At 44.4% G+C, this 19460-nt stretch overlaps 1 protein-coding gene across 4 annotated transcripts in view; it reads left to right on the forward strand.

The window, feature by feature from the left end:
• The first annotated feature begins 9720 nt into the window (after positions 1-9720).
• The window catches only part of ADARB1 (adenosine deaminase RNA specific B1), a 124560-nt gene continuing 114820 nt past the window's right edge, over positions 9721-19460 (forward strand). Inside the window, exon 1 of one of the 4 annotated variants that reach the window (XM_053283087.1) lies at positions 9721-10366. The gene's annotated coding sequence lies outside the window, so the exon portion shown is untranslated. The remainder of the gene's footprint in view (positions 10367-19460) is intronic. The other 3 variants (XR_008313005.1, XM_053283088.1, XM_053283085.1) reach the window with 3 other exon arrangements.

The following is a 19460-nucleotide window of genomic DNA, read 5'->3' on the forward strand; positions in this document are numbered from 1 at the left end:
TCCTGATAATAAGCCCTAAAACACAGATGAATATTTGATGCAAAGAGGATTTGGAATAGTGGCAGGATTCAACAACTGGACGTGGGAATGAAATCTATTTCCTTACTAAGTCCTTACCAGGTGCTGGCTGCAGAAAAGGCATCATCATCATCCATGTTGTAGTCTCCATGCAGGACTGAGGCCTCCAAGTGCTTCTGATAATGCATTGATGAATTTGCAGAACGAAGGAAGGGAGGGCTGAATTCAATCTTACATCATATGCATTACTTTTCAAAGTATACTCAGCATCTTTCAACTTTGAGCATGACTAGTGCGTTAAGGATGCTTAAATTGGACTACGATTAATTCGGAGCAGAAGAAGCATCTTGTTGCTGATCAGATCAAGCTTCATCTGCGTCAGCACTTTTTAGAGGAATCGCAGCAACCAGCAGGCATTAGTCTGTTCTCTGGTGGGAAGCAATCTCCCTCTGCCCACCCCTGAAGTACCATGTATCCCTGCAATTGTTTTAAAGATATACTGTGTGGCCTTCAGTGGTCCTTCTCATTTTTTTCATCTGTGCGCAGAATGAATTTTGTTCTGGGCGGCAGTATCAAGGCAGTGTGTGCACACCTGCATTCAGAACAGGGCCTTCCTGATTCAACCTGAGTGGGATCTAAAATGAACTGAGCAGACAACCAAAAACTTGTGAGTGTGCGCACATCTTAGAGGGAACAGTGATGGCCTTTATTTTTAGACTCAAAAACTGATTGTATACAACTGCTTCACTTTTCTTCCAGCGATCAGCAATTCTAGTTTCAGCCAAGCAAGAAATTTTTGATCCCAAAACAATCAGCTTTGTTTCTGGCCCTACTGATGTGTTTAGAAAACCAAAGAAACTCCATGTTTGCCCAGAATACCACATTCTAACTCAAAGTAACCCCGGCTGAGCTCAGGGACATTACTGCCTCACATGATCAACATCATTATCTCTCTCCACTAAATTGTATCTAAGGAAACTTGGTTCTCACAGGATTCTCACTGTTCTTTGCTGACAGTTAAGAAAACAGGATGTAACCAAATAAGGAGTGATCACCAGATGAACAATGAATCATTCGCATGCATACTAGATACTTAGTCCACCATTTTGTTGCCACGTATACTATGTCTAGGGTATCAGCATCATTCAGATTGTTTGTATAAATGTAAGATGCACCTGTAACCAATTGGTAGTCAGTTTGAGAGCGTAAAGCCCTCTGATTACCTGTTGCAACTGCAGTGCAATAAAATTGCCTCTAATTGATTCCCATTGAGTCTGTTTGATTGGCTAAAAAGCGGACCCAAGGACGAACCGGAATTCACATCACTACTATTGTGCCTTTAAGCAGAGGAATATTTGCTTAGAAGCAAGATTCACTTGCTTCATTTCTGTATCAGGCTACTGTTAAAGAAACAGGTGTAGGGCCAGAAGCAAAGCTAGCAACCAGAGTTGTCCCTAGTGGGGTGCGGGGCTGGGGGAGAATCAGCATGTGCGAGGCCTCCTTAACATTTCATATCATTACACAATCATACTGATTGATGACATACAGTGTAAATAGTGTGAGTGAGGGTTTTGGACATGTCCAACCAGCTTGGACATATAATGCATTTATAAAAAAATAAAAATAAAAAGCACAACACATATTTCACAGTTCTCAGACCTTCTGGCTTGCAAATCAACTTGAGCATAATGCATCCGTAAATAAATAAATAATGTATTGTTTGTTCCAGATGTTTTTCTGCCATGAAACAAGCCACTTATAGGATTTTGGATGTTTTTGGTTTTTTTTAAACCAACAATTTGTCCAATCCACTTTAATTTAAATATACATATTCCTCCCGCCCTGCCCTACATCTCTGCTCAATACCAAAGCCCTATGCCAAGTCATTCCAGGTGATCTAAAAGCTGGGGCTGAAAGGGGAGCATTTTACCCTTTTTTTATAAAGGCAAAGGGCAGATTTTTCCATATGGCGGGTGGAATGATAGTCTAAGTAGAGTGGGGGCTTCAGTTCTAGACATTTTTGTAATTTTCTGCCAGGAAACAAGCCACTTATAGGACTTTTTGGATGGTTTTTTTAAATTAAAAAGGAATTAAAAACCAACAATTTGTCCAATCCACTTCTATTTAAAGATACATATCCCTCCCACCCTGCCCTACATCTCTGCTCAATACCAAAGCCCTATGGCAAGCTAATCCCTAAATATTCGAGGGGGGGGGAATAAGCACAAAAAGGAAATCACATCATACCTCCATTACTAAGGCTGGACTGGGCAGAGGGTCTGCAAAGAGCTCTGGTGCTGGACACTGCCTGCCTGCCTGCTTCCTTCCTCAGCTCCAGGCTTCAGGGAGGCCTGCATGGAGGCCTCTCTGGAAGCCCCACCTACCCACCGAACAGCTGAGAGGTGGGGAGAGAAGGGACTCTAGCAGCTTACCTGGGAGCCTTTCAAGCTGCACACAGACACAAAAGATCAGCTGAGGGGAAAGATAAGTGGCTGCGTCTGGAGGAGAGAGGAGGGCAGGCTGCACTGCAGTGTGCTAAGAGCGGGGCCTGTGCCAGCATGGGCCATTGCCCCAGTCGCCCCGCCCTAAGGACTGCCCTGCTGGCAATTATAATCCTAAGCTACTTCGGTTTTCACAAACTAATTTTATTTTTAATTTCTTCTTTGATATCAAATACACTACTGATATCAAATACACAAGGTAGTTTAATAAACAACATATTTTAAACACTGTATTTGCTACTTGAGTTAATATTTATCAAAACAATCTGACAAAAAGTTCTACATTTCAGCAGGCTGTTGCAGGGGAAGGGAAATCAGAAACTTAATAGCTGTTTCCCCTTCGGGCTGCCCTGCCAGCTCTTTGACTTGGGGAGCAGTGCCAATGACCCACAGAACCTTGCCTTGCTCCTTTGTAATGCCAGGTAGGTCCAAAACAAATCTGAAATAATCCATGATTTGATCATGGATGAAAGGGCTGACCTGGTGTGTATCACAGAGACTTGGTTGGGGGAGGCCCAGTTTGGGCCCGGCTTCTCCCTCCAGGGTACTCTGTAGAGGAGCAGGTAAGGGAGTATGGGCGGGGAGGTGGAGTAGCTGTGGTCTTTAAGGATAATATCTCCCTTACCAGGATCCCTATCAGAGTGTCTGATCATATTGAATGTCTGTACGTATGTTTGGGGATCAGGGATAGATTGGGACTTCTGTTGGTGTACTGATCACCCCGCTGCCCAACAGAGTCCCTAACTGAGCTCGCGGACTTGGTCTCGGGTTTGGTGTTGGAGTCCCCCAGGCATATTGTGCTGGGGGACTTCAATATCCACTTCAGGACCGGGTTGTCTGGTGCAGCTCAGGAGTTCATAGCAGCCATGACAACTATGGGCCTATCCCAAGTGGTCTCTAGACCGACACATGTTACTGGTCATACTCTTGATCTGATCTTTCATTCTGATCAGGGTGTGTTCCGTGGGTGGGGACTCCTGTGATTTCCCCATTGTCATGGACGGACCACCATCTGGTTAAGGTCAGATTCACAGTTGTGCCCCACCTCTTCAGGGGTGAGGGACCTATTAGAATGGTCTGTCCAAAAAGGTTATTGGATCCAATAGGATTCCAAGAAGCCTTGGAAGGATTTAATGTTGGCCCTGCGGGCGATCCGGTTGATGCCCTGGTGGAGAATTTGAATAATCAGCTCACCAGGGCAGTAGACATGATCGCTCCTAAGCGTCCTCTCCGACCTGCTTCAAAAATGGCTCCTTGGTATACAGAAGATCTGCAGGAGCTGAAGCAGCAAGGTAGATGACTGGAGGAAGACTTGACTCGAATCTGACAGATTGCAACACAGAGCACATTTAAAGATCTATGCTCTGGCTAGTAGGGATGTGCCTGGTCCGGAGCAGTCCGGACCGGCACTGAAGGGGGGCCTTTCTTTAAGGGCGGGGAGGGCTTACTTACCCCTCCCGCCTCTTTGCCCCCTCCAGCGCCCGTATTTTACCGAGTAATTGGGGCGCTGGAAACCAGCCGCCCCCGCCGCCCCCCCCGCGAGCAGATTAGGGCCAAAGCTACTACTGCCGTCGCCCACCCGCCCTCCCTCCCAGCAGCCTGCCCGCCCTCCCTCCCTCCCAGCCGCCCGCCTGAGTCCTCACCAGATGTTGTTTTTAAAAAAGAGAGGAGCTCGCGAACAGAGCTCCTCTCTCTGCAAAGTCCCGGATGCTACTGAGGCTTTGCGCGCGCGCCGCAAAGGACGCCTGGGAGTTCCTCCGGAGGCCCGGTCTACCCAGCCTCGTCCCGGCAGGTAGACCGGGCCTCCGGCAGAACTCCCAGGTGTCCTTTGCGGCGCGCGCGCAAAGCCTCAGTAGCATCTGGGACTTTGCAGAGAGAGGAGCTCTGTTCGCGAGCTCCTCTCTTTTTTTAAAACAACATCTGGTGAGGACTCGGGCGGGCAGCTGGGAGGGAGGGAGGGAGGGCGGGCTGCTGCGAGGGCGGGCGGGCGACAGTGGCAGTAGTAGCTTTGGCCCTAATCTGCTCACGGGGGGGGGCGGCTGGTTTCCAGCGCCCCAATTACTCGGTAAAATACGGGCGCTGGAGGGGGCAAAGAGGCGGGAGGGGTAAGTAAGCCCTCCCCGCCCTTAAAGAAAGACCCCCCACCCGGACCCAGACCGGCCCGAACTGGTCCGGACAGTTCGGAGGCCTTTAGAATGGCCTCCGGACCGGTTTGGACACACCCCTACTGGCTAGACGTGCAGCAAAGAAGTGTTTCTTTTCTGCCCGTATTGCTTCCGCAGGCTCTCGTCCAGCGGAGCTATTCACGGTTGTGAAGGGGCTAGTAGGGCCCCCTGTTCCCCTTAATTCAAATTTGGAACCATCAGTTGCCCGCTGTGATGCTTTTAATTAGTTTTTTGTGGACAAAGTCTCTCGTATTCGGGTCGATCTAGATCTAGATCTAGACTCCACAGTTATCGCAGTGTCAGATGTATCCAGCAACTCCTCTTGTGTGGTTAGGCTGGATCAATTTCAGTTTGTGACTCCTGAGGATGTGGACAAGGTGCTTGGAACGGTGCATCCTACCACCTGTTTGCTTGATCCTTGCCCAACGTGGCTTATACTATCTGGCAAGGGGGTTGTTGTGGAGAGCCTGGTGGCAATTATAAATACCTCTCTGAGAGAGGGCAGGATGCCTCCTTGTTTAAAGGAGGCAATTATTAGACCTATTCTTAAGAAGCCTGCCTTGTACCCCTCGGAGTTTAGTAGCTACAGACCTGTCTCCAACCTCCCATGGTTGGGCAAGGTGATTGAGAGGGTGGTGGCCTCCCAGCTCCAGGTGGTCTTGGAGGAAACTGACTATCTAGACCAATTTCAAACTGGTTTTCGGATGGGCTATGGGGTGGAGACTGCCTTGGTCAGCCTGATGGATGATCTCCAATTGGACTTGACAGAGGAAGTGTGACTCTGTTGGTCCTTTTGGATCTCTCAGCGGCTTTTGATACTATCGACCATAGTATCCTTCTGGAACATCTGAGGGAGTTGGGGGTGGGTGGCACTGCTTTGCAGTGGTTCCGCTCCTACCTTTCTGGCAGATCCCAGATGGTGTCGCTTGGAGACTGTTGCTCTTCAAAGTTTTATATGGGGTCTCTCAGGACTCCATACTGGAGACTGTTGCTCTTCAATGTTTTATATGGGGTCCCTCAGGACTCCATACTGTTTCCAATGCTTTTTAATATCTACATGAAACCGTTGGGAGAGATCATCCAGAGATTTGGTGCTGGGTGTTACCAGTACGCTTATGACACCCAAATCTATTTCTCCATGTCAACACCATCAGGAGAAGGCATATCCTCCCTGAATGCCTGCTTGGAAGCAGTAATGGGCTGGATGAGGGATAACAAACTGAGACAGAATCCAGACAAGACAGAGGTACTTATTGTGCGGGGTCATCACTCGGGAAGCGATATTGATCTACCTGTTCTAGATGGGGTCACACTTCCTCAGAAGGAACAGGTACGCAGTTTGGGAGTGCTTCTGGATCCACACCTTTCCCTGGTTACCCAGGTTGAGGCAGTGGCCAGAAGCGCTTTCTATCAGCTTTGGTTGATATGCCAGCTGCGTCCATTTCTTGAGGTTCATGATCTCAAAACAGTATTACACTTGTTGGTAACCTCCAGACTTGATTACTGCAATGTGCTCTCTGTGGGGCTGCCTTTGTATGTAGTCCAGAAACTGCAATTAGTACAAAATGCGGCAGCCAAGTTGGTCTCCGGGTCATCTTGAAGAGACCATATTACTCCTATACTACAGGAGTTGCTCTGGCTGCCAATAAGTTTCCGGGCAAATTACAAAGTGCTGGTTATAACCTATAAAGCCCTAAACATCTTAGGCCCACAGTACTTAAGAGAGCATCTTCTTCTGCATGATCCCCATCATCCACTGCATACATTAGGGGAGGCTCGTCTGTGACTACCTTCATGTTATTTGGTGGCCACCCAGGGACGGGCTTTTTAAAAGTGTCTAAAGACTAATCTTTTTACCCAGGCCTTTTAGCTTTTTAACTTTTGGTTTATTTATTGATTTGTTTTAAGCTGTTTTAAATATTTAATTGATTTTAAGTTTTGTTTTTATTTGTTGTGAACCTTGGGAACCTGAGACCTTGGGAACCTTGGGAACCTGAGACCTTGGGTTAGGGCAGTATAAAAATGCACGAAATAAATAAATAATAAATAAATTTTAAAAAACCAAGATACCATTAATAGTGTGTTTTAGGAATGTGCACGAACTAGTTTGTGCACTCCGGGGAGGCGTTTAAGGGGCAGGGAGGGTGGCCATCCTTGTCTTGCTGCTTCACCCACAACGGCGCTCTCCCCAAAAGTGCTGGCACGGGGCTGCAGCGTACCTCTCTGCAGCCCGTCAGCGTTGCAGTGGAAACAGCTGACATGCACATGCATGCCGTGCACATGCGCATCAGCTATTTTTGGTATAACGCTGACCGGGGCTGAAGGGAGCAGTGTTCTAATTTTTTTCACTCTGTGTGGAATGAATTTTGTTCTGGGTGGCAGTATCAAGGCAGTGTGTGTATACCTGAATTCAGAATGGGGCCTTCCTGATTCAAGCTGAGTGGGATCTAAAATTAACTGAGCAGACTTCAAAAAACGTGTGAGCACACGCACACCTTAGAGGGAACATTGGCAGGGCGGTATGCTGCAGCCCCTCACCAACACTTCTGGGGAGAGCTCTGGCAGGGGAAAAGTGGCGGGGCAGGGAGGAACACCCTCTTTGTCCCTTAAAAGTACCCCCCCCCCCGTCTGAATGGGTTTGAATGCCAGCAGTCCGAACTGGTTCAGCGCTCCAGAAAAGGAGTGCCGAATCGATTTGTGCACATCCCTAGTGTGTTTTGAACAAGTCCCTAAGCATCAAATATTTGCTTAAGTATTGTGCTCAACAACCACTGTTTTACACCTTTGCTTAAGTTCTCTGCAGTGACAGTGGGCCCTCAAATACTTCCAACAGAGTACTTCCAAAAGAGAGTTCAGGCATGTTATCTCAGGATTGTGGACTGCATAGGTGGTACAGTTGTAAAGAAAAAAAGAAGAGAGCCTTGTGTATTCTGCTTTAAGCTCCTTGGAGGAAGGAGATGCATAGATGTGATAAATGAAAATTTAAGTTATCTGGAAACATTGTTAGGAAAAAATAAAGCTAATGGCCAATGACAAGAAAGCAAATTGCACTGCTCCATGTCTTGTACAATATATTCTCTTTGGAGCACACAGGAATTGTTATTTCTCTGTGTAAAGCGCCCTGACCCATTTTTGGAAGGGTGGTATAGAAATCAAATTAATAACAACAACAACAGTAATAACAACCTACCACTAACCAATAATGTCAAGAATATTTTGATCCCCAGATGTGATTTTAGAAAAATATTTTCTTTATGTAGCTAGTGGCTTTAAGAACATATTAAGGATAAATCTACTTCAACTGGCACTCATTTCACCTATTTTATAAACACATTTTACTAGAAGTAAGTCCCATTACTTTCAACTGTACATGAAGCAAAAAATAAAAAAATGGTTTGATTGATTCAGGTCTCAAGAAAGCAGTGGTTTTCAACCATGAGAAAATTAGTAGAAGAATGAAATATTCTCAGCATAAAAAGCAATTCAAAAGCATATTAAAACAACTGTGGGAGAGGCTGTATTTTTTTTTGCTGAAAAATGCATTACAAAAGATGGGCACAATCCATCCAAAGTATGCTTATGTCCCATTGATTTCAATGGAAACATTTAAGCATACACTTCCGCTTAAGTGGAATAATATCACTTTAGTGATTCACTCTGGCTGAAGCATGCCCCATGCCTTTAAAATACAATAAATCTGTTTTTGTTTTTTAAAAAAGCAGAAAAGTACAAAATATATATTATCCTGGACAACAATTTTGGAAAAATTGAATCAGCTCTTTCAATAAATTCTAAATAGTGCAATCCTATGCCAAGCAACTACCAGCATTTGAATTTGACTAGTGTGGTGAATGACGTATTAGATACATAATACATAATAAAGTGATACATAACTTTTAGCAGAATTTACTATTCAGATACCATAATAATGATACGAGAAACTCTCTTGTGTTGTTGAGATGAACATATTTGGAAATGTAAGGTTATCTAAAATACAAAGTTGTGATTGTGGGTGGGGTGGAGCAGTGTTTCAGGGGAAAAAACTCAAACTGCACATAAAAAGGGGTGCAATTCTAGGCACACTTGCTATGAAGCAAGTCCTATTTAAGTCTGAACACATGTTTACTTCTAGCATGCACAGATTATATTGCACAGCTCAATTCTACACATTTAATTAGAAATAAGCCCCACTTTGTCAACAGGATTTATTTTCAAGTAAATGTGCATATGATTGCAGCTACAAAATCTACTTCTATTGATGTCTCTTCAGAAGCAATTACTGAATTTTCCTCTACATAAAAAGCAAGTAAACCAGCCAACCAAACTAACACATCAGGGAGAACGTTTTGATCCGGTCCTCTCCCTGCTGTTTTGTTTTTCTACTTGTAGAATTATGATTATTATTTTTTTTTAAAGATGTGGGGTAGCGTTCAATCCCCGCTTGCAGTTTGTTGCAGTTCATTCTAACTCAAGGTTCTTCTATTATTTCTCTCTCTCTCTGCACACACACACACAGAGCTCTTCTGAATGAGGCGGAGGGCTCACTTAGCCCACCATCGTGTTTTCTACAGCAGCTAAGTAGATGCTTCCGTGAAGCACGGCATGAAGACAATGGTTCGGCCAAATTATTGGTATTCAGAGATAGATTGCATCGGAACATGGAAGTTCCATGCTGCAGTCACGGCTCACAGCCGATGACAGACCGATCCTCTACCAACTGCATCGGTAGACCAGCCACGGTAGCCAGCCTCTACTTAAAAAACAGGTTCCACGCGCATGGAGACCGCAGGACTCGACAAGACCCGATCCGTTTTATTTGAATCACAGAACTGGGAAGAGCCAGGTCTGGAGGAGAGAGAACGCAGGGCGGCGAACGACGCGTCCACTCTTCGGCGAAGCGGCGGCGGCGGGCGCGCTATTGCCCGCCCCCGGGGAGAAGAAGGACCGACGCTACTGGGAGGCAGCCTCCTCCTCGCTCCTCCTCCCCCCGCGCCCCCTCATTGGCTTCTCTCTCGGTCTCCCCTCCTCCCGCGGCCACGCCGGCAGCCACCAAAGCCGCCGTGAAGACAACTCGCGGACGGAGGGAGGCACCTCATGCTCTCCGAGAGCTCAGCGGCCACACCTCCCCAGCGCGGCCCCGGGCCGGGCAACGAGCAGGAAGAGACCTCTCCGCGCTCTTCCTCCCGCCTCTCTCGCTCGTGCGCGCGTACGAGCCGTGTACGTGCTCGGGCCTCCTTTCGCTCGGCTCCGGCTCCTCCTCCACCGCATCCATCAACCTTCTCTCTCTCTCTCTTTCTCCCCGCCCCCCCGCCGCGCTGTGCACATTGGTTGAGATCGGACACAGCGGGAGGGGGAGCAAAGCAGATCCAGCAGCACCACCACCAGCCCTGGGCTGCCTCTTCGCGAGGCTCGCGCCAGGCGGTCGTGTGCGGGGTGTCGGGAGCGCGCGCCCGCCCGCCCGCCACTAAGTGACTGACCGATTGATCGCTCGGCTAGCGGGCGAGGGACCAGCGGCTTTGGGACAAAAGCAAAGGGGCGAAGGGGTCGTGCAATCCGAGCCCCCGCAGCAGCAGTGGCGGGGAAAAGGGCGGCGCGTTGCCCCTGCTGCAGCTCTGACAAGAGGCACGGACGCGACTGCGGTGGTGGCGGCATCGTCGCCGCCGCCGGCGGACCCGCTGCGAGGTAGGCGAGCCTGCTCCTCCTCCCGCTTCCAGGTGGAGGTTTTCCTTCATTACTTCCCTGCTGCTGGGGCGGCCGGCCAGCCCGGCAGCCTGCGACCCTCCTCCTGAGGGCATCGCTCCCTCCTTTCCTCTCCGTCTGCCTGCGTGTCGGAGGCACCAATGGAGGGAACCGAGCTGCGGTGGCGGCGACAGGTGCAGGCGGAGAGAGCTCCTCCGGCGGCGGCTGCTTGCTGCTGGGCAAGGTCTTCTTCTCTATGCGCCCCCGCCCGCCCCGCAGTCTCCTCCTCCCTCCTCGGAGCTGTGGCGAGGGGCAAAGGCTTGGCTCGCCACTGCCGCCCACCCCCGCGCGACCGCGGTCCTCCTCCTCCTCCTCCTGCTGCGTCTCCAGGCAGGCAGGCAGGCAGGCGAAGGCTGGACCGGCGCGTGACCGCCGAGCGGGCTGAGGTGGTGGAGCAGCCCGGAGGTGGCAGAAGGGACCCGGGCGCTTCAGAGTGCCGGGCGGAGAGATGCCATTTTTAGACGTCCCACCAGTAAGACGCGCCCTGCGAGTAGAAACCCAGCAGGAAGAGGGCTAGTTCGAACTCGCTCCCTGAGGAAGTGTGTTTGCCATAAGAACACACGAACTTGTAGGGACTTTGTTTTGTCTTGTGTTAACTTCGGGAAGCATTCAAAAATAGCATCCCCCGTCCTCTCGGAAGTGGTACAGTCCATCCTAGGACCTCACGACTCCACCAGCCCAGGCTGCTGAATGTGTAGTCCAGACCTGTATTCGAGTTTGTAGCACGCTCGAAATGTGGGAGGCAAAACAGAAGCGACCTCTGCTTGCCTCCGATAGGAAAGGCCACCCTGTCTTCAGCCACTGCTTTCGCAAGTAGCCCAGGTACTTCAGGGTTAAACCTATTCAGGGCTTGTACTAGCATCTGTTTCTTTCCCCCTTCTTCCAAAGTGCATCCTAGGTGCCCATCCTGTGGCATGTTTACTCGGGAATAAGCCCCATCATTTTCAGTGACACTTAACAGTACTCTCAGATACTTGTGTTTGGCATTGCAGCCTTTGTGCAAGCTGCTTCCGTGGGAGCTTTATGGGATCTGCTGTGACCGACAAAGGCCCAATAGCTGGATATTTACCTCTGCTTTTGTACAACTGTTCTTATTCTGCCAGTATGTATATAGATTTTAAAACTCTATTATAGGTTACATGCATGGGAAAATTCTCTTCTCCTAAGTGGCAATTTAAAACCAAACATTGTGTGTGTGTATGTGACATTTAACCTTTTGATGCAAGTTGAGTATGGCATAAAAAAGAGAATGGCTTTTTAATTTCATTACCAATCAGTAGCATGTTTGCAGTGTGGATTGTAAAAGAGTAACAGTTGGACAGATTAAACATCCTGGTTCAGATGCAAAAAGATCAAAATGAGCTTAAAGTATTCAGTGTTAAAATTACTTTAACTTCATTTAAAATAGGATTAAAATGGAAATTCATGGGTTTAGTTGACATCCATGAATGATGATGGATTCCAACTTAAACTTTTCAGTTACTAGAAATGTGCATTTGCTGGAAACTGAAACGGAGTCTCTTTTGCTCTGAGGGAAGAGTATTACAGTTCATTGCTAGCTGCCTGGTTTTCTAAAACTGTTGTTGGGCCTATATTGCACTTAGGTAAGAAATGGGCAAATATAGTAACAGCTCTTTAGAACATAAGAACTATGATCAAAATACTTGTAGAGATTGCACATCTCTCCTGTGACCAGATAATACTTCAATCTATGTGCAAACTATAGATTGAGGTCATGAGATTGCACATTTCTTTGCAATACAACCTGATCTTAATATGAAATGATAGGAAAATAGGAATATACAATAAGTATGATTATATATTCAGATATTTTTGTGAACTATGAAAAGTATAGCTAAGAATGGAAAAGATAAAATAATATTGTCATTGCGAGTCATGGAAAGTTAATGTGAATATTTAGGGAAGAATGTACACTTTAAAGCATTGCGAGTATGAAGACAGGCTGTATTGAGCTTCTAATTATCCACCCGCTGACATGTAGCAAGGCTATATATTTGCTTTTTAGAGGTCATGTGAGAACCTAAAATTGTTTTAAATGGTTCACAATAACACATTATTTCAATTCTTTGTGGTTTTAGAGTGATGTAAAGTGTCAAGACTTGGTATGTGATGTGAATCACATGGATGTGAAAAACTGTTTTTTCTCCGTGAGTGGAATTTAAATGACAATATCTGGTTTAAAACCTTATTCTGACATTCCATTTTATGTAATTAGGAGCTTTTAACTTCCAATAGCCTTTGTGTTTTCAGGCTAGATCTATGTTAGAATCTTGTCCATTGATAAATTATCTAGCACTTTCCATGTACAAAATACTGTACGTCTTCTAAAAGTCTTCATCCTTGAAGTATTTCTCTGAAGTACAGCTGCGACTAAGAATTATTTTTTTTGTCTATGGTCAACCAATGCATGCATGATATAGATCTTTTTTCCAGTTTGATCTATGTTTGTTTGTTCTGTTTTAATTGTATATTACTTTTAGTATTTTAGTTGATAGAAAAGTGACTCATAAATATTAAATATCAACACTGCATCTGCTAAACCAAGCTGGCATTGAGATGTTGTTATATAAGAACCAACATCTGGGTCTGATCAGGGCAAACAGTAGTGTAGCAATTCCAGTTCAATCAACAGATGAAGAATGATGTTCCAAATTAAATTCTGTGTGTTGGGTGGGGAGTGGTCTGCAGTCAGTAGTGTGAACCATAATTTCCAAAAACTCCCTGAAATTAGTAGACTTGATGGATGCTCACTCTTGGGATCCATAACAGTAGTTTGCATGAGTTCTCCTACAGTATACTCTAGTTATGGAACCAATCTACTTAGCCTAATTTTCTCAAGTGCTTTTTTCAAGTGGTCCTTCTATTTTACCATAGGCAGGCTTACTTAATAGCCATGTTGAGAGTTATTGTGGATGAGAAAATGGCACAAGAAGACAGAGTTAACTCCCCCTATGCACCATTGTCCTGGATTGGACTCCATGTGGCTGCTTTTTGTGAAAGAAGAGGTGTTTGGTGTTAAGGGCACTTCTTAATAAGACCATAATAAAGTGTAGTTCCTATAAATATTTGCCTTGGTACACTCTTTATTCCAAAAGGATTTGAAATCAAAGTATCATTCCAAAGGCCCTTAAAGGAACTTTATGTTCCTTTGGAATGGTACAGTGGCTTGAAATCCTTGTTCAATCCTTTGGCTTTGAATGACAGGGGAAAAAATATTGAGGTGTCCTCATAAGAAACTGATTCATCTGGAGCTAATTGGTTGGTCTTCAACATAAAGTACAAAGGAACTGCCAGTTAATGCAGCAGTCAGAACTTTAGGAACAATGTTTTTTAATTTAAAGACCATGAGGAGGGAGGGGGAAATCATCTGAAAGCCTTTTAGTTCATTCTTCTAAAGTTCCAAGAGCAGATAAACTGCCCAAAAGGATATTTTTTTTTTTATGTCACCCAGAGGAGGTTAGCCATGCTCCCTCCCTCAGGATTTTTAAAAAGCATCTGAGAACCTGTTTTTTAATTGAGGCTTTTTAATGTGTTGTCTGCAACGGTAACTGATGGAATTTTAATTTTTTAACTTTAATCTGGTTTTAACTTGAGCCTTTAAAAAACTTATTTATTTTGTTAATGTTTTATTATGTCAACTGCTTAACCATTTTTGTGAGCCGCTCTGAGCAGTATCGCACTGAAAGGGTGGGATATAAATATTATAAATAAATAATACTTATTCCCTATTACCTTCCTCTAGGGTCCTGATTGTTATGACTGTCAGACCAAATGTGTCTATCCGAATGCAGAAAGTATCTTCCACTCATAGAAGGACTGTTTCACACAGTGTGTTGGGATGGTATATGAGAAAAGTGAAACAAAATCCAAGAATTTCTTCCAATAATGCCTTATACAATAATTTGTGAAACTTCATGCATAACCAGAATAAGGAAAGCTGCTGAAGAACTTGGCTATTATTATTTCTTGTTTACACAGTCAGACAGGTGTTATTGACTGGTTTGTTTTACCCAGACATCGAGTCCTTCCCAAGGACCTGGGATGGCTGAATTTTATCATCAATACTGTTGGTTATTATAGATATCATCGCAAAATATAGGCTGTTCCCAGTAAAGTTGCTTTTGGCCCCTATGGTGTTGACCACAGAAATCATTATTATTATTATTAATAATAATTCTTGTTTACACAGTCAGACAGGTGGTGTTAACTGGTTGGTTTTATCTAGACATCGAGCCCTTCCCAAAGACATGGGATGGCTGAATTTTATTATCAATATTGTTGTTATTATTATAGATATCATCACAAAATATAGGCTGTTCTCAGTAAAGTTGTTTTTTGGTAGTTGGCTGATGGTGATTTCTGTGGCCTCTGGTGTTGAGGTGCTCTTCAAGATCTTTTGGAACTACATCTAGGACACCAATTACCACTGGGATTATTTTGGTCTTCTTCTGCCACAGCCTTTCAATTTCAATTTGTAGATCTTTGTATTTTGTGATTTTTTTCTATTTCTTTTTTTTCTATTCTGCTATCCCCTGCTATTGCTATGTCGATTATTTTAACCTGTTTTTCTTTCTTCTCGACTACAGTTATATCTGGTTATTGTGTGGCAGATGTTTGTCTGTTTGTAGTCGAAAGTCCCATAATATTTTTGCATCTTCATTTTCTACAACTTTTTCCATTGGTCCCACCAATTTTTGGCTACAGGTAGCTTGTATGTTTTGCAGATGTACCAGTGTATCATCCCTGCTACCTTGTCATGCCTTTGTTTGTAGTCAGTCTTTGCAGTCTTTTTACAACAGCTGATTAGGTGGTCCACGGTTTCATCTGCTTCTTTACAAAGGATGGGACTTATTTATTATTATTATTATTATTACAGCACTGTGTGGAAATCTTGTGCAAGCTTTTACACATGTTTATACACATAAACAGTGCCAGCGGCTGTTTTCCTGCCGCTTGTGGGCTGACATAAAGCACAGCATAAGGGGATGGAACAGGAGCTGTGCCCTCGCAGACAGACTGCTTGGAGCTCAGCCAGGGTAGTGTTGAGCAGCGAGAGGGGGTGACTTTTGCTGCTCTCCCCTCCCGCCGCTCCAAAAATGCTTTTTGGCTTCCAGGAATAATGTCCCTGAGGGCTGTGCAACTCTCAGGCACATATTCCTGGAAGTAAAAAAGTACTTTTGGAGGGCGGAGAGAACAGAAAAAATTACTTCCACCTTCCCCTGAGTGCTCTGCTGTTAAGCAACATTCTGTCTGAGCTCTGAGGCAGGCTCGTTGCAAGGGCACAGCTCCTGTTGGGTTCCCTATTGCTGTGCTGGATGGCAGCTATGATTCTTTGAATCCAATGGGTTCTTTGAAACTTTTCTTGAAAGAGCAAACCCTGCTGGTATGTAATTGTGTAGGAGATTTTGGGCATGAAACATGTGAGACCGATGTTTAATGTGAGAGCCAGTGTGGTGTAGTGGTTAGAGTGCTGGACAAGGACCGGGGAGACCTGAGTTCAAATCCCCATTCAGCCATGATACTAGCTTGGTGACTCTGGGCCAGTCACTTCTCTCTCAGCCTAACCTACTTCACAGGGTTGTTGTGAGGAGAAACTCAAGTATGTAGTATGCCGCTCTGGGCTCCTTGGAGGAAGAGCGGGATATAAATGTAATAATAATAATAATACATATGCAACAGTAGAGTTAAAATATCACGTTTTAAAATAAAACTAAAGCAGTAAGTCTGAAATTGTGAGCAGTATGTCCCTAACGCATTGGGATTTTCTTCTGGATAAAAATAATGGGATTGTTCTGTAAGGCTGAAATCGTTAGGAGAAAGTACAATTGAACTTAGTGGGACTTATTTGGGCCACATGACTTTTGAGTTTAAGAACATATTCAATTTTGTGTGCTGTTAATGCATTTTTAATGGTGTTCAAATCATGATTTGGCAGTAGCTATTACTACTTGGATGGCCTAATGTAAACACTGGGATTAGATACATGTTAATAGATAACATTTTGGTTTGGTACTGTTTAAAAAATATTTTTCTAGCTTCAAGATTGTCATATTATTATGGACCAGGAAATACTTAATGGTCCACAAAAATAAAATTGGAAAGAGCTGGTCTTGTGGTAGCAAGCATGAATTGTCCCTTTTGCTAAGCAGGGTCTATCCTGGTTTGCATTTGAATAGGATATTACATGTGTGAGCACTTTAAGGTATTCCCCTTAGAGGATGGGGCTGCTCTGGGAGGACCACCTGCATACCTGCATACAGGAGGTTCCAACTTCCCTTCCTGGCATCTCCAAGACAGGGCTGAGAGAGACTCTTGCGTCCTCCCTGTAACCTTGGAGAAGCTGCTGCCAGTCTTTGTAGACAATACCGAGCTAGATAGATTAATGGTCTGCTTCGGTATAAGGCAGCTTCCAGTGTTCCTATGTAGAATAAAAACAAAGGTTTTTTAAAATAAATATATATTCATAGAAAAGGATACATTCCTGGTGTGAAAAAAGAGATGCACATGATAGTGCTTGAGTGCTTCAAAACATATGGAAAACTAGGGATACTTGTAGCCAAGTCATCCTGTTGGACACTTGACTGTGTAGCCACTACTACTACTACTGTATATATACCACTTTTCAGCAAAATGTTCTCAAAGTGGTTTATATAGAATAATAATAATTTTTTTAAAAAATAATGATAATATGATTCCCTGTCCTCAAAGGGTTGACAGTCTGAGAGGAAACACAAGAGAGATACCAGCAACAGCCACTGGAGGGATGCTGTGCTGGGGCTGAATGGGACAAAGTTTCTGAATGGGGCAAAGTTTCTGAGGTTGCAATGTGTTATTTGTTTAAGCTTTGTGAATCTGTTGAGTGCGTGGCATATGTTCAGGGTGGGGATCCACAAATTTAGGGTTAACTCACTAGCCAGCCATTATTTGAAGTCACCACCAGTCCCCTCTCTACTCTGAGACTCTATTCTGGTACACACTTTCAGTGGGCATACTTGTGAGTAACTTGGTACACAAGTAAGCCAGTAACTATAATAATCTGCCTCATACCGGTAGAATTTAAATATGTGTGCAGCAGTGGTCCCTCTAATTTTTTTTCATCTCTGTGCAGAATGAGTTTTGTTCTGGGTGGCAGTATCAAGGAAGTGTGCGCGTATCTGCATTCAGAAACCTGAGCGGGATCTAAAATGAACTGAGCAGACATCCAAAAACTTGTGATTGTGCGCATGTGCGCACGCCTTAGAGGGAACAGTGGTGTGCAGAAGTGTATGTTTGTATGTACACATATGCTGTTATATAACAAAGACTTCTTAGTAGCTGTTCCCTCTACCTGAGTCTTTCTCCTGTGTTACTAAGTTATTGTTCCTCTCTGCTGCCTCATCTCTCCTACTTCATTCTACATACATTGATATAATGGCCATTTCCCAATTGGAAAGGAATGCACAACCCAGAACGTTTTCCTCTCCAGGCAGCAGCAGTAAGCCAGTTGCTTGCACAGCTAACCTCCTTGCTCCCTCTTGGCCAACAAGCGTGAGCTCTCGTCCTATTCCAAAGCTGTGGCATACAATAGCTCCTGCCTGCAGCTGCCCCTCCAGCATTAGAGCCGCCCTTGCCTCTATCAAACAGCATCTGTCATTCTCACAGTTTGGCTGCTTCTTGCAATATTGTCCCATGCAAAAAGACCCATTTGCCTAAATGGTGAAACTGAAGGAAGAGCAGAGCACACTCAGGAGGACTCGGAAAGGAAAAAGAGAAAGTAGGAAGGGATGTGCAAGAGAAGACTCTGGCTCAGGAGGTGGAATTGCTATGAAGTAATTATTGAACTGGTTTTTGGTTAAATTTCTAAGTTTCATGGCATCCCGTACCTGGGTTTTGTTGAGCCCCTGTTGTTAAGGTCAGCATAATATATGAGACTTTACACAGTCTCTACTATTTACCTGCCATGGGAATGAAGATAGCTTGCCATTTTCATCCTTTTTGGAGCATGAATGAAAATTACAAGCACATTAACTTTCATCTTAAACGAATGGTAGTTTGATATTTGAATGTCCATACTTTTAAAAAAGAAAATGGCTGAATTATATGCTTGCACCATTTTTGTGGAGTGGGGCATAAGCCATTAAAATTTTGTAGTGCTTTAAGGACTTCAAACTACTTCCTCTCATTTTATATGGTTAAGCATGCACAAAGTAGGAAAAATGTAGTAGCTGCCAGACATAGATCAGACTGACAAACACAATAAATACTCTGGTTCTTTTGACCATCTCTTTTTGCTTTCCCCCCACATGGAAATGGTTTACACTCCAAATAATGATGTTAATCATTTCCCACATTTGAGTTATCTTTTTAAATGGAGATACCCAGTGTGGTGTAATTATTCCTTATTAAAAAATTCAAAGCCAGAGTCCCAGATTCAATTCCATAAAGTTCACTAGGTGACTTTGGGCCAGTTACTCTCTGTCTAACCTCCCTCAAAAAGCTGTTGTGAGACTAACATGGCAAGGGGAAGAACCATGTACACTGTTTTGAGCTCCTTTGAAGAAGGATGTGACAAAAATAGAATTAATAAGGTAATTGAAAATATACTTAATGTGGATTAGTTTCAACCACACTGCAGATGGTCAAAGAGTAGTAATACTGTAGATTTGCTCTTACTTTTTCAGTATATGCTTTTGAGTGGAATTGCATTTCTTAAACATGTTAGTTGTTGATTGAATGAATGACTGAACTTCTGAAATTTTATAAATCTTCAGTTGTGTGATTTGTGTGTGTGTTGGCACTATTCAAAGTCAGTGGGACTTTATCTCTAGGAAGAAACCCGTAGCAGTATGGTGACTTGACTGTTCTGCCCTTTTGCTTCTTTGAAAATGTCTGATGAAATGAGAAGGGGAGCCTCAATGCCAAACAGAAACACCACAACAAGAAACTAACCTATTTAGATAACTTTTTAAAAAACCCAAGCATCTCCTTGTTCTCCCTTTCAGTTCCCAAGATGTTCAATAAGGCTTGCGTAAATACA

Source organism: Hemicordylus capensis, chromosome 1 (assembly GCF_027244095.1).
Source record: "Hemicordylus capensis ecotype Gifberg chromosome 1, rHemCap1.1.pri, whole genome shotgun sequence".
Classification (NCBI taxonomy): domain Eukaryota; kingdom Metazoa; phylum Chordata; class Lepidosauria; order Squamata; family Cordylidae; genus Hemicordylus; species Hemicordylus capensis.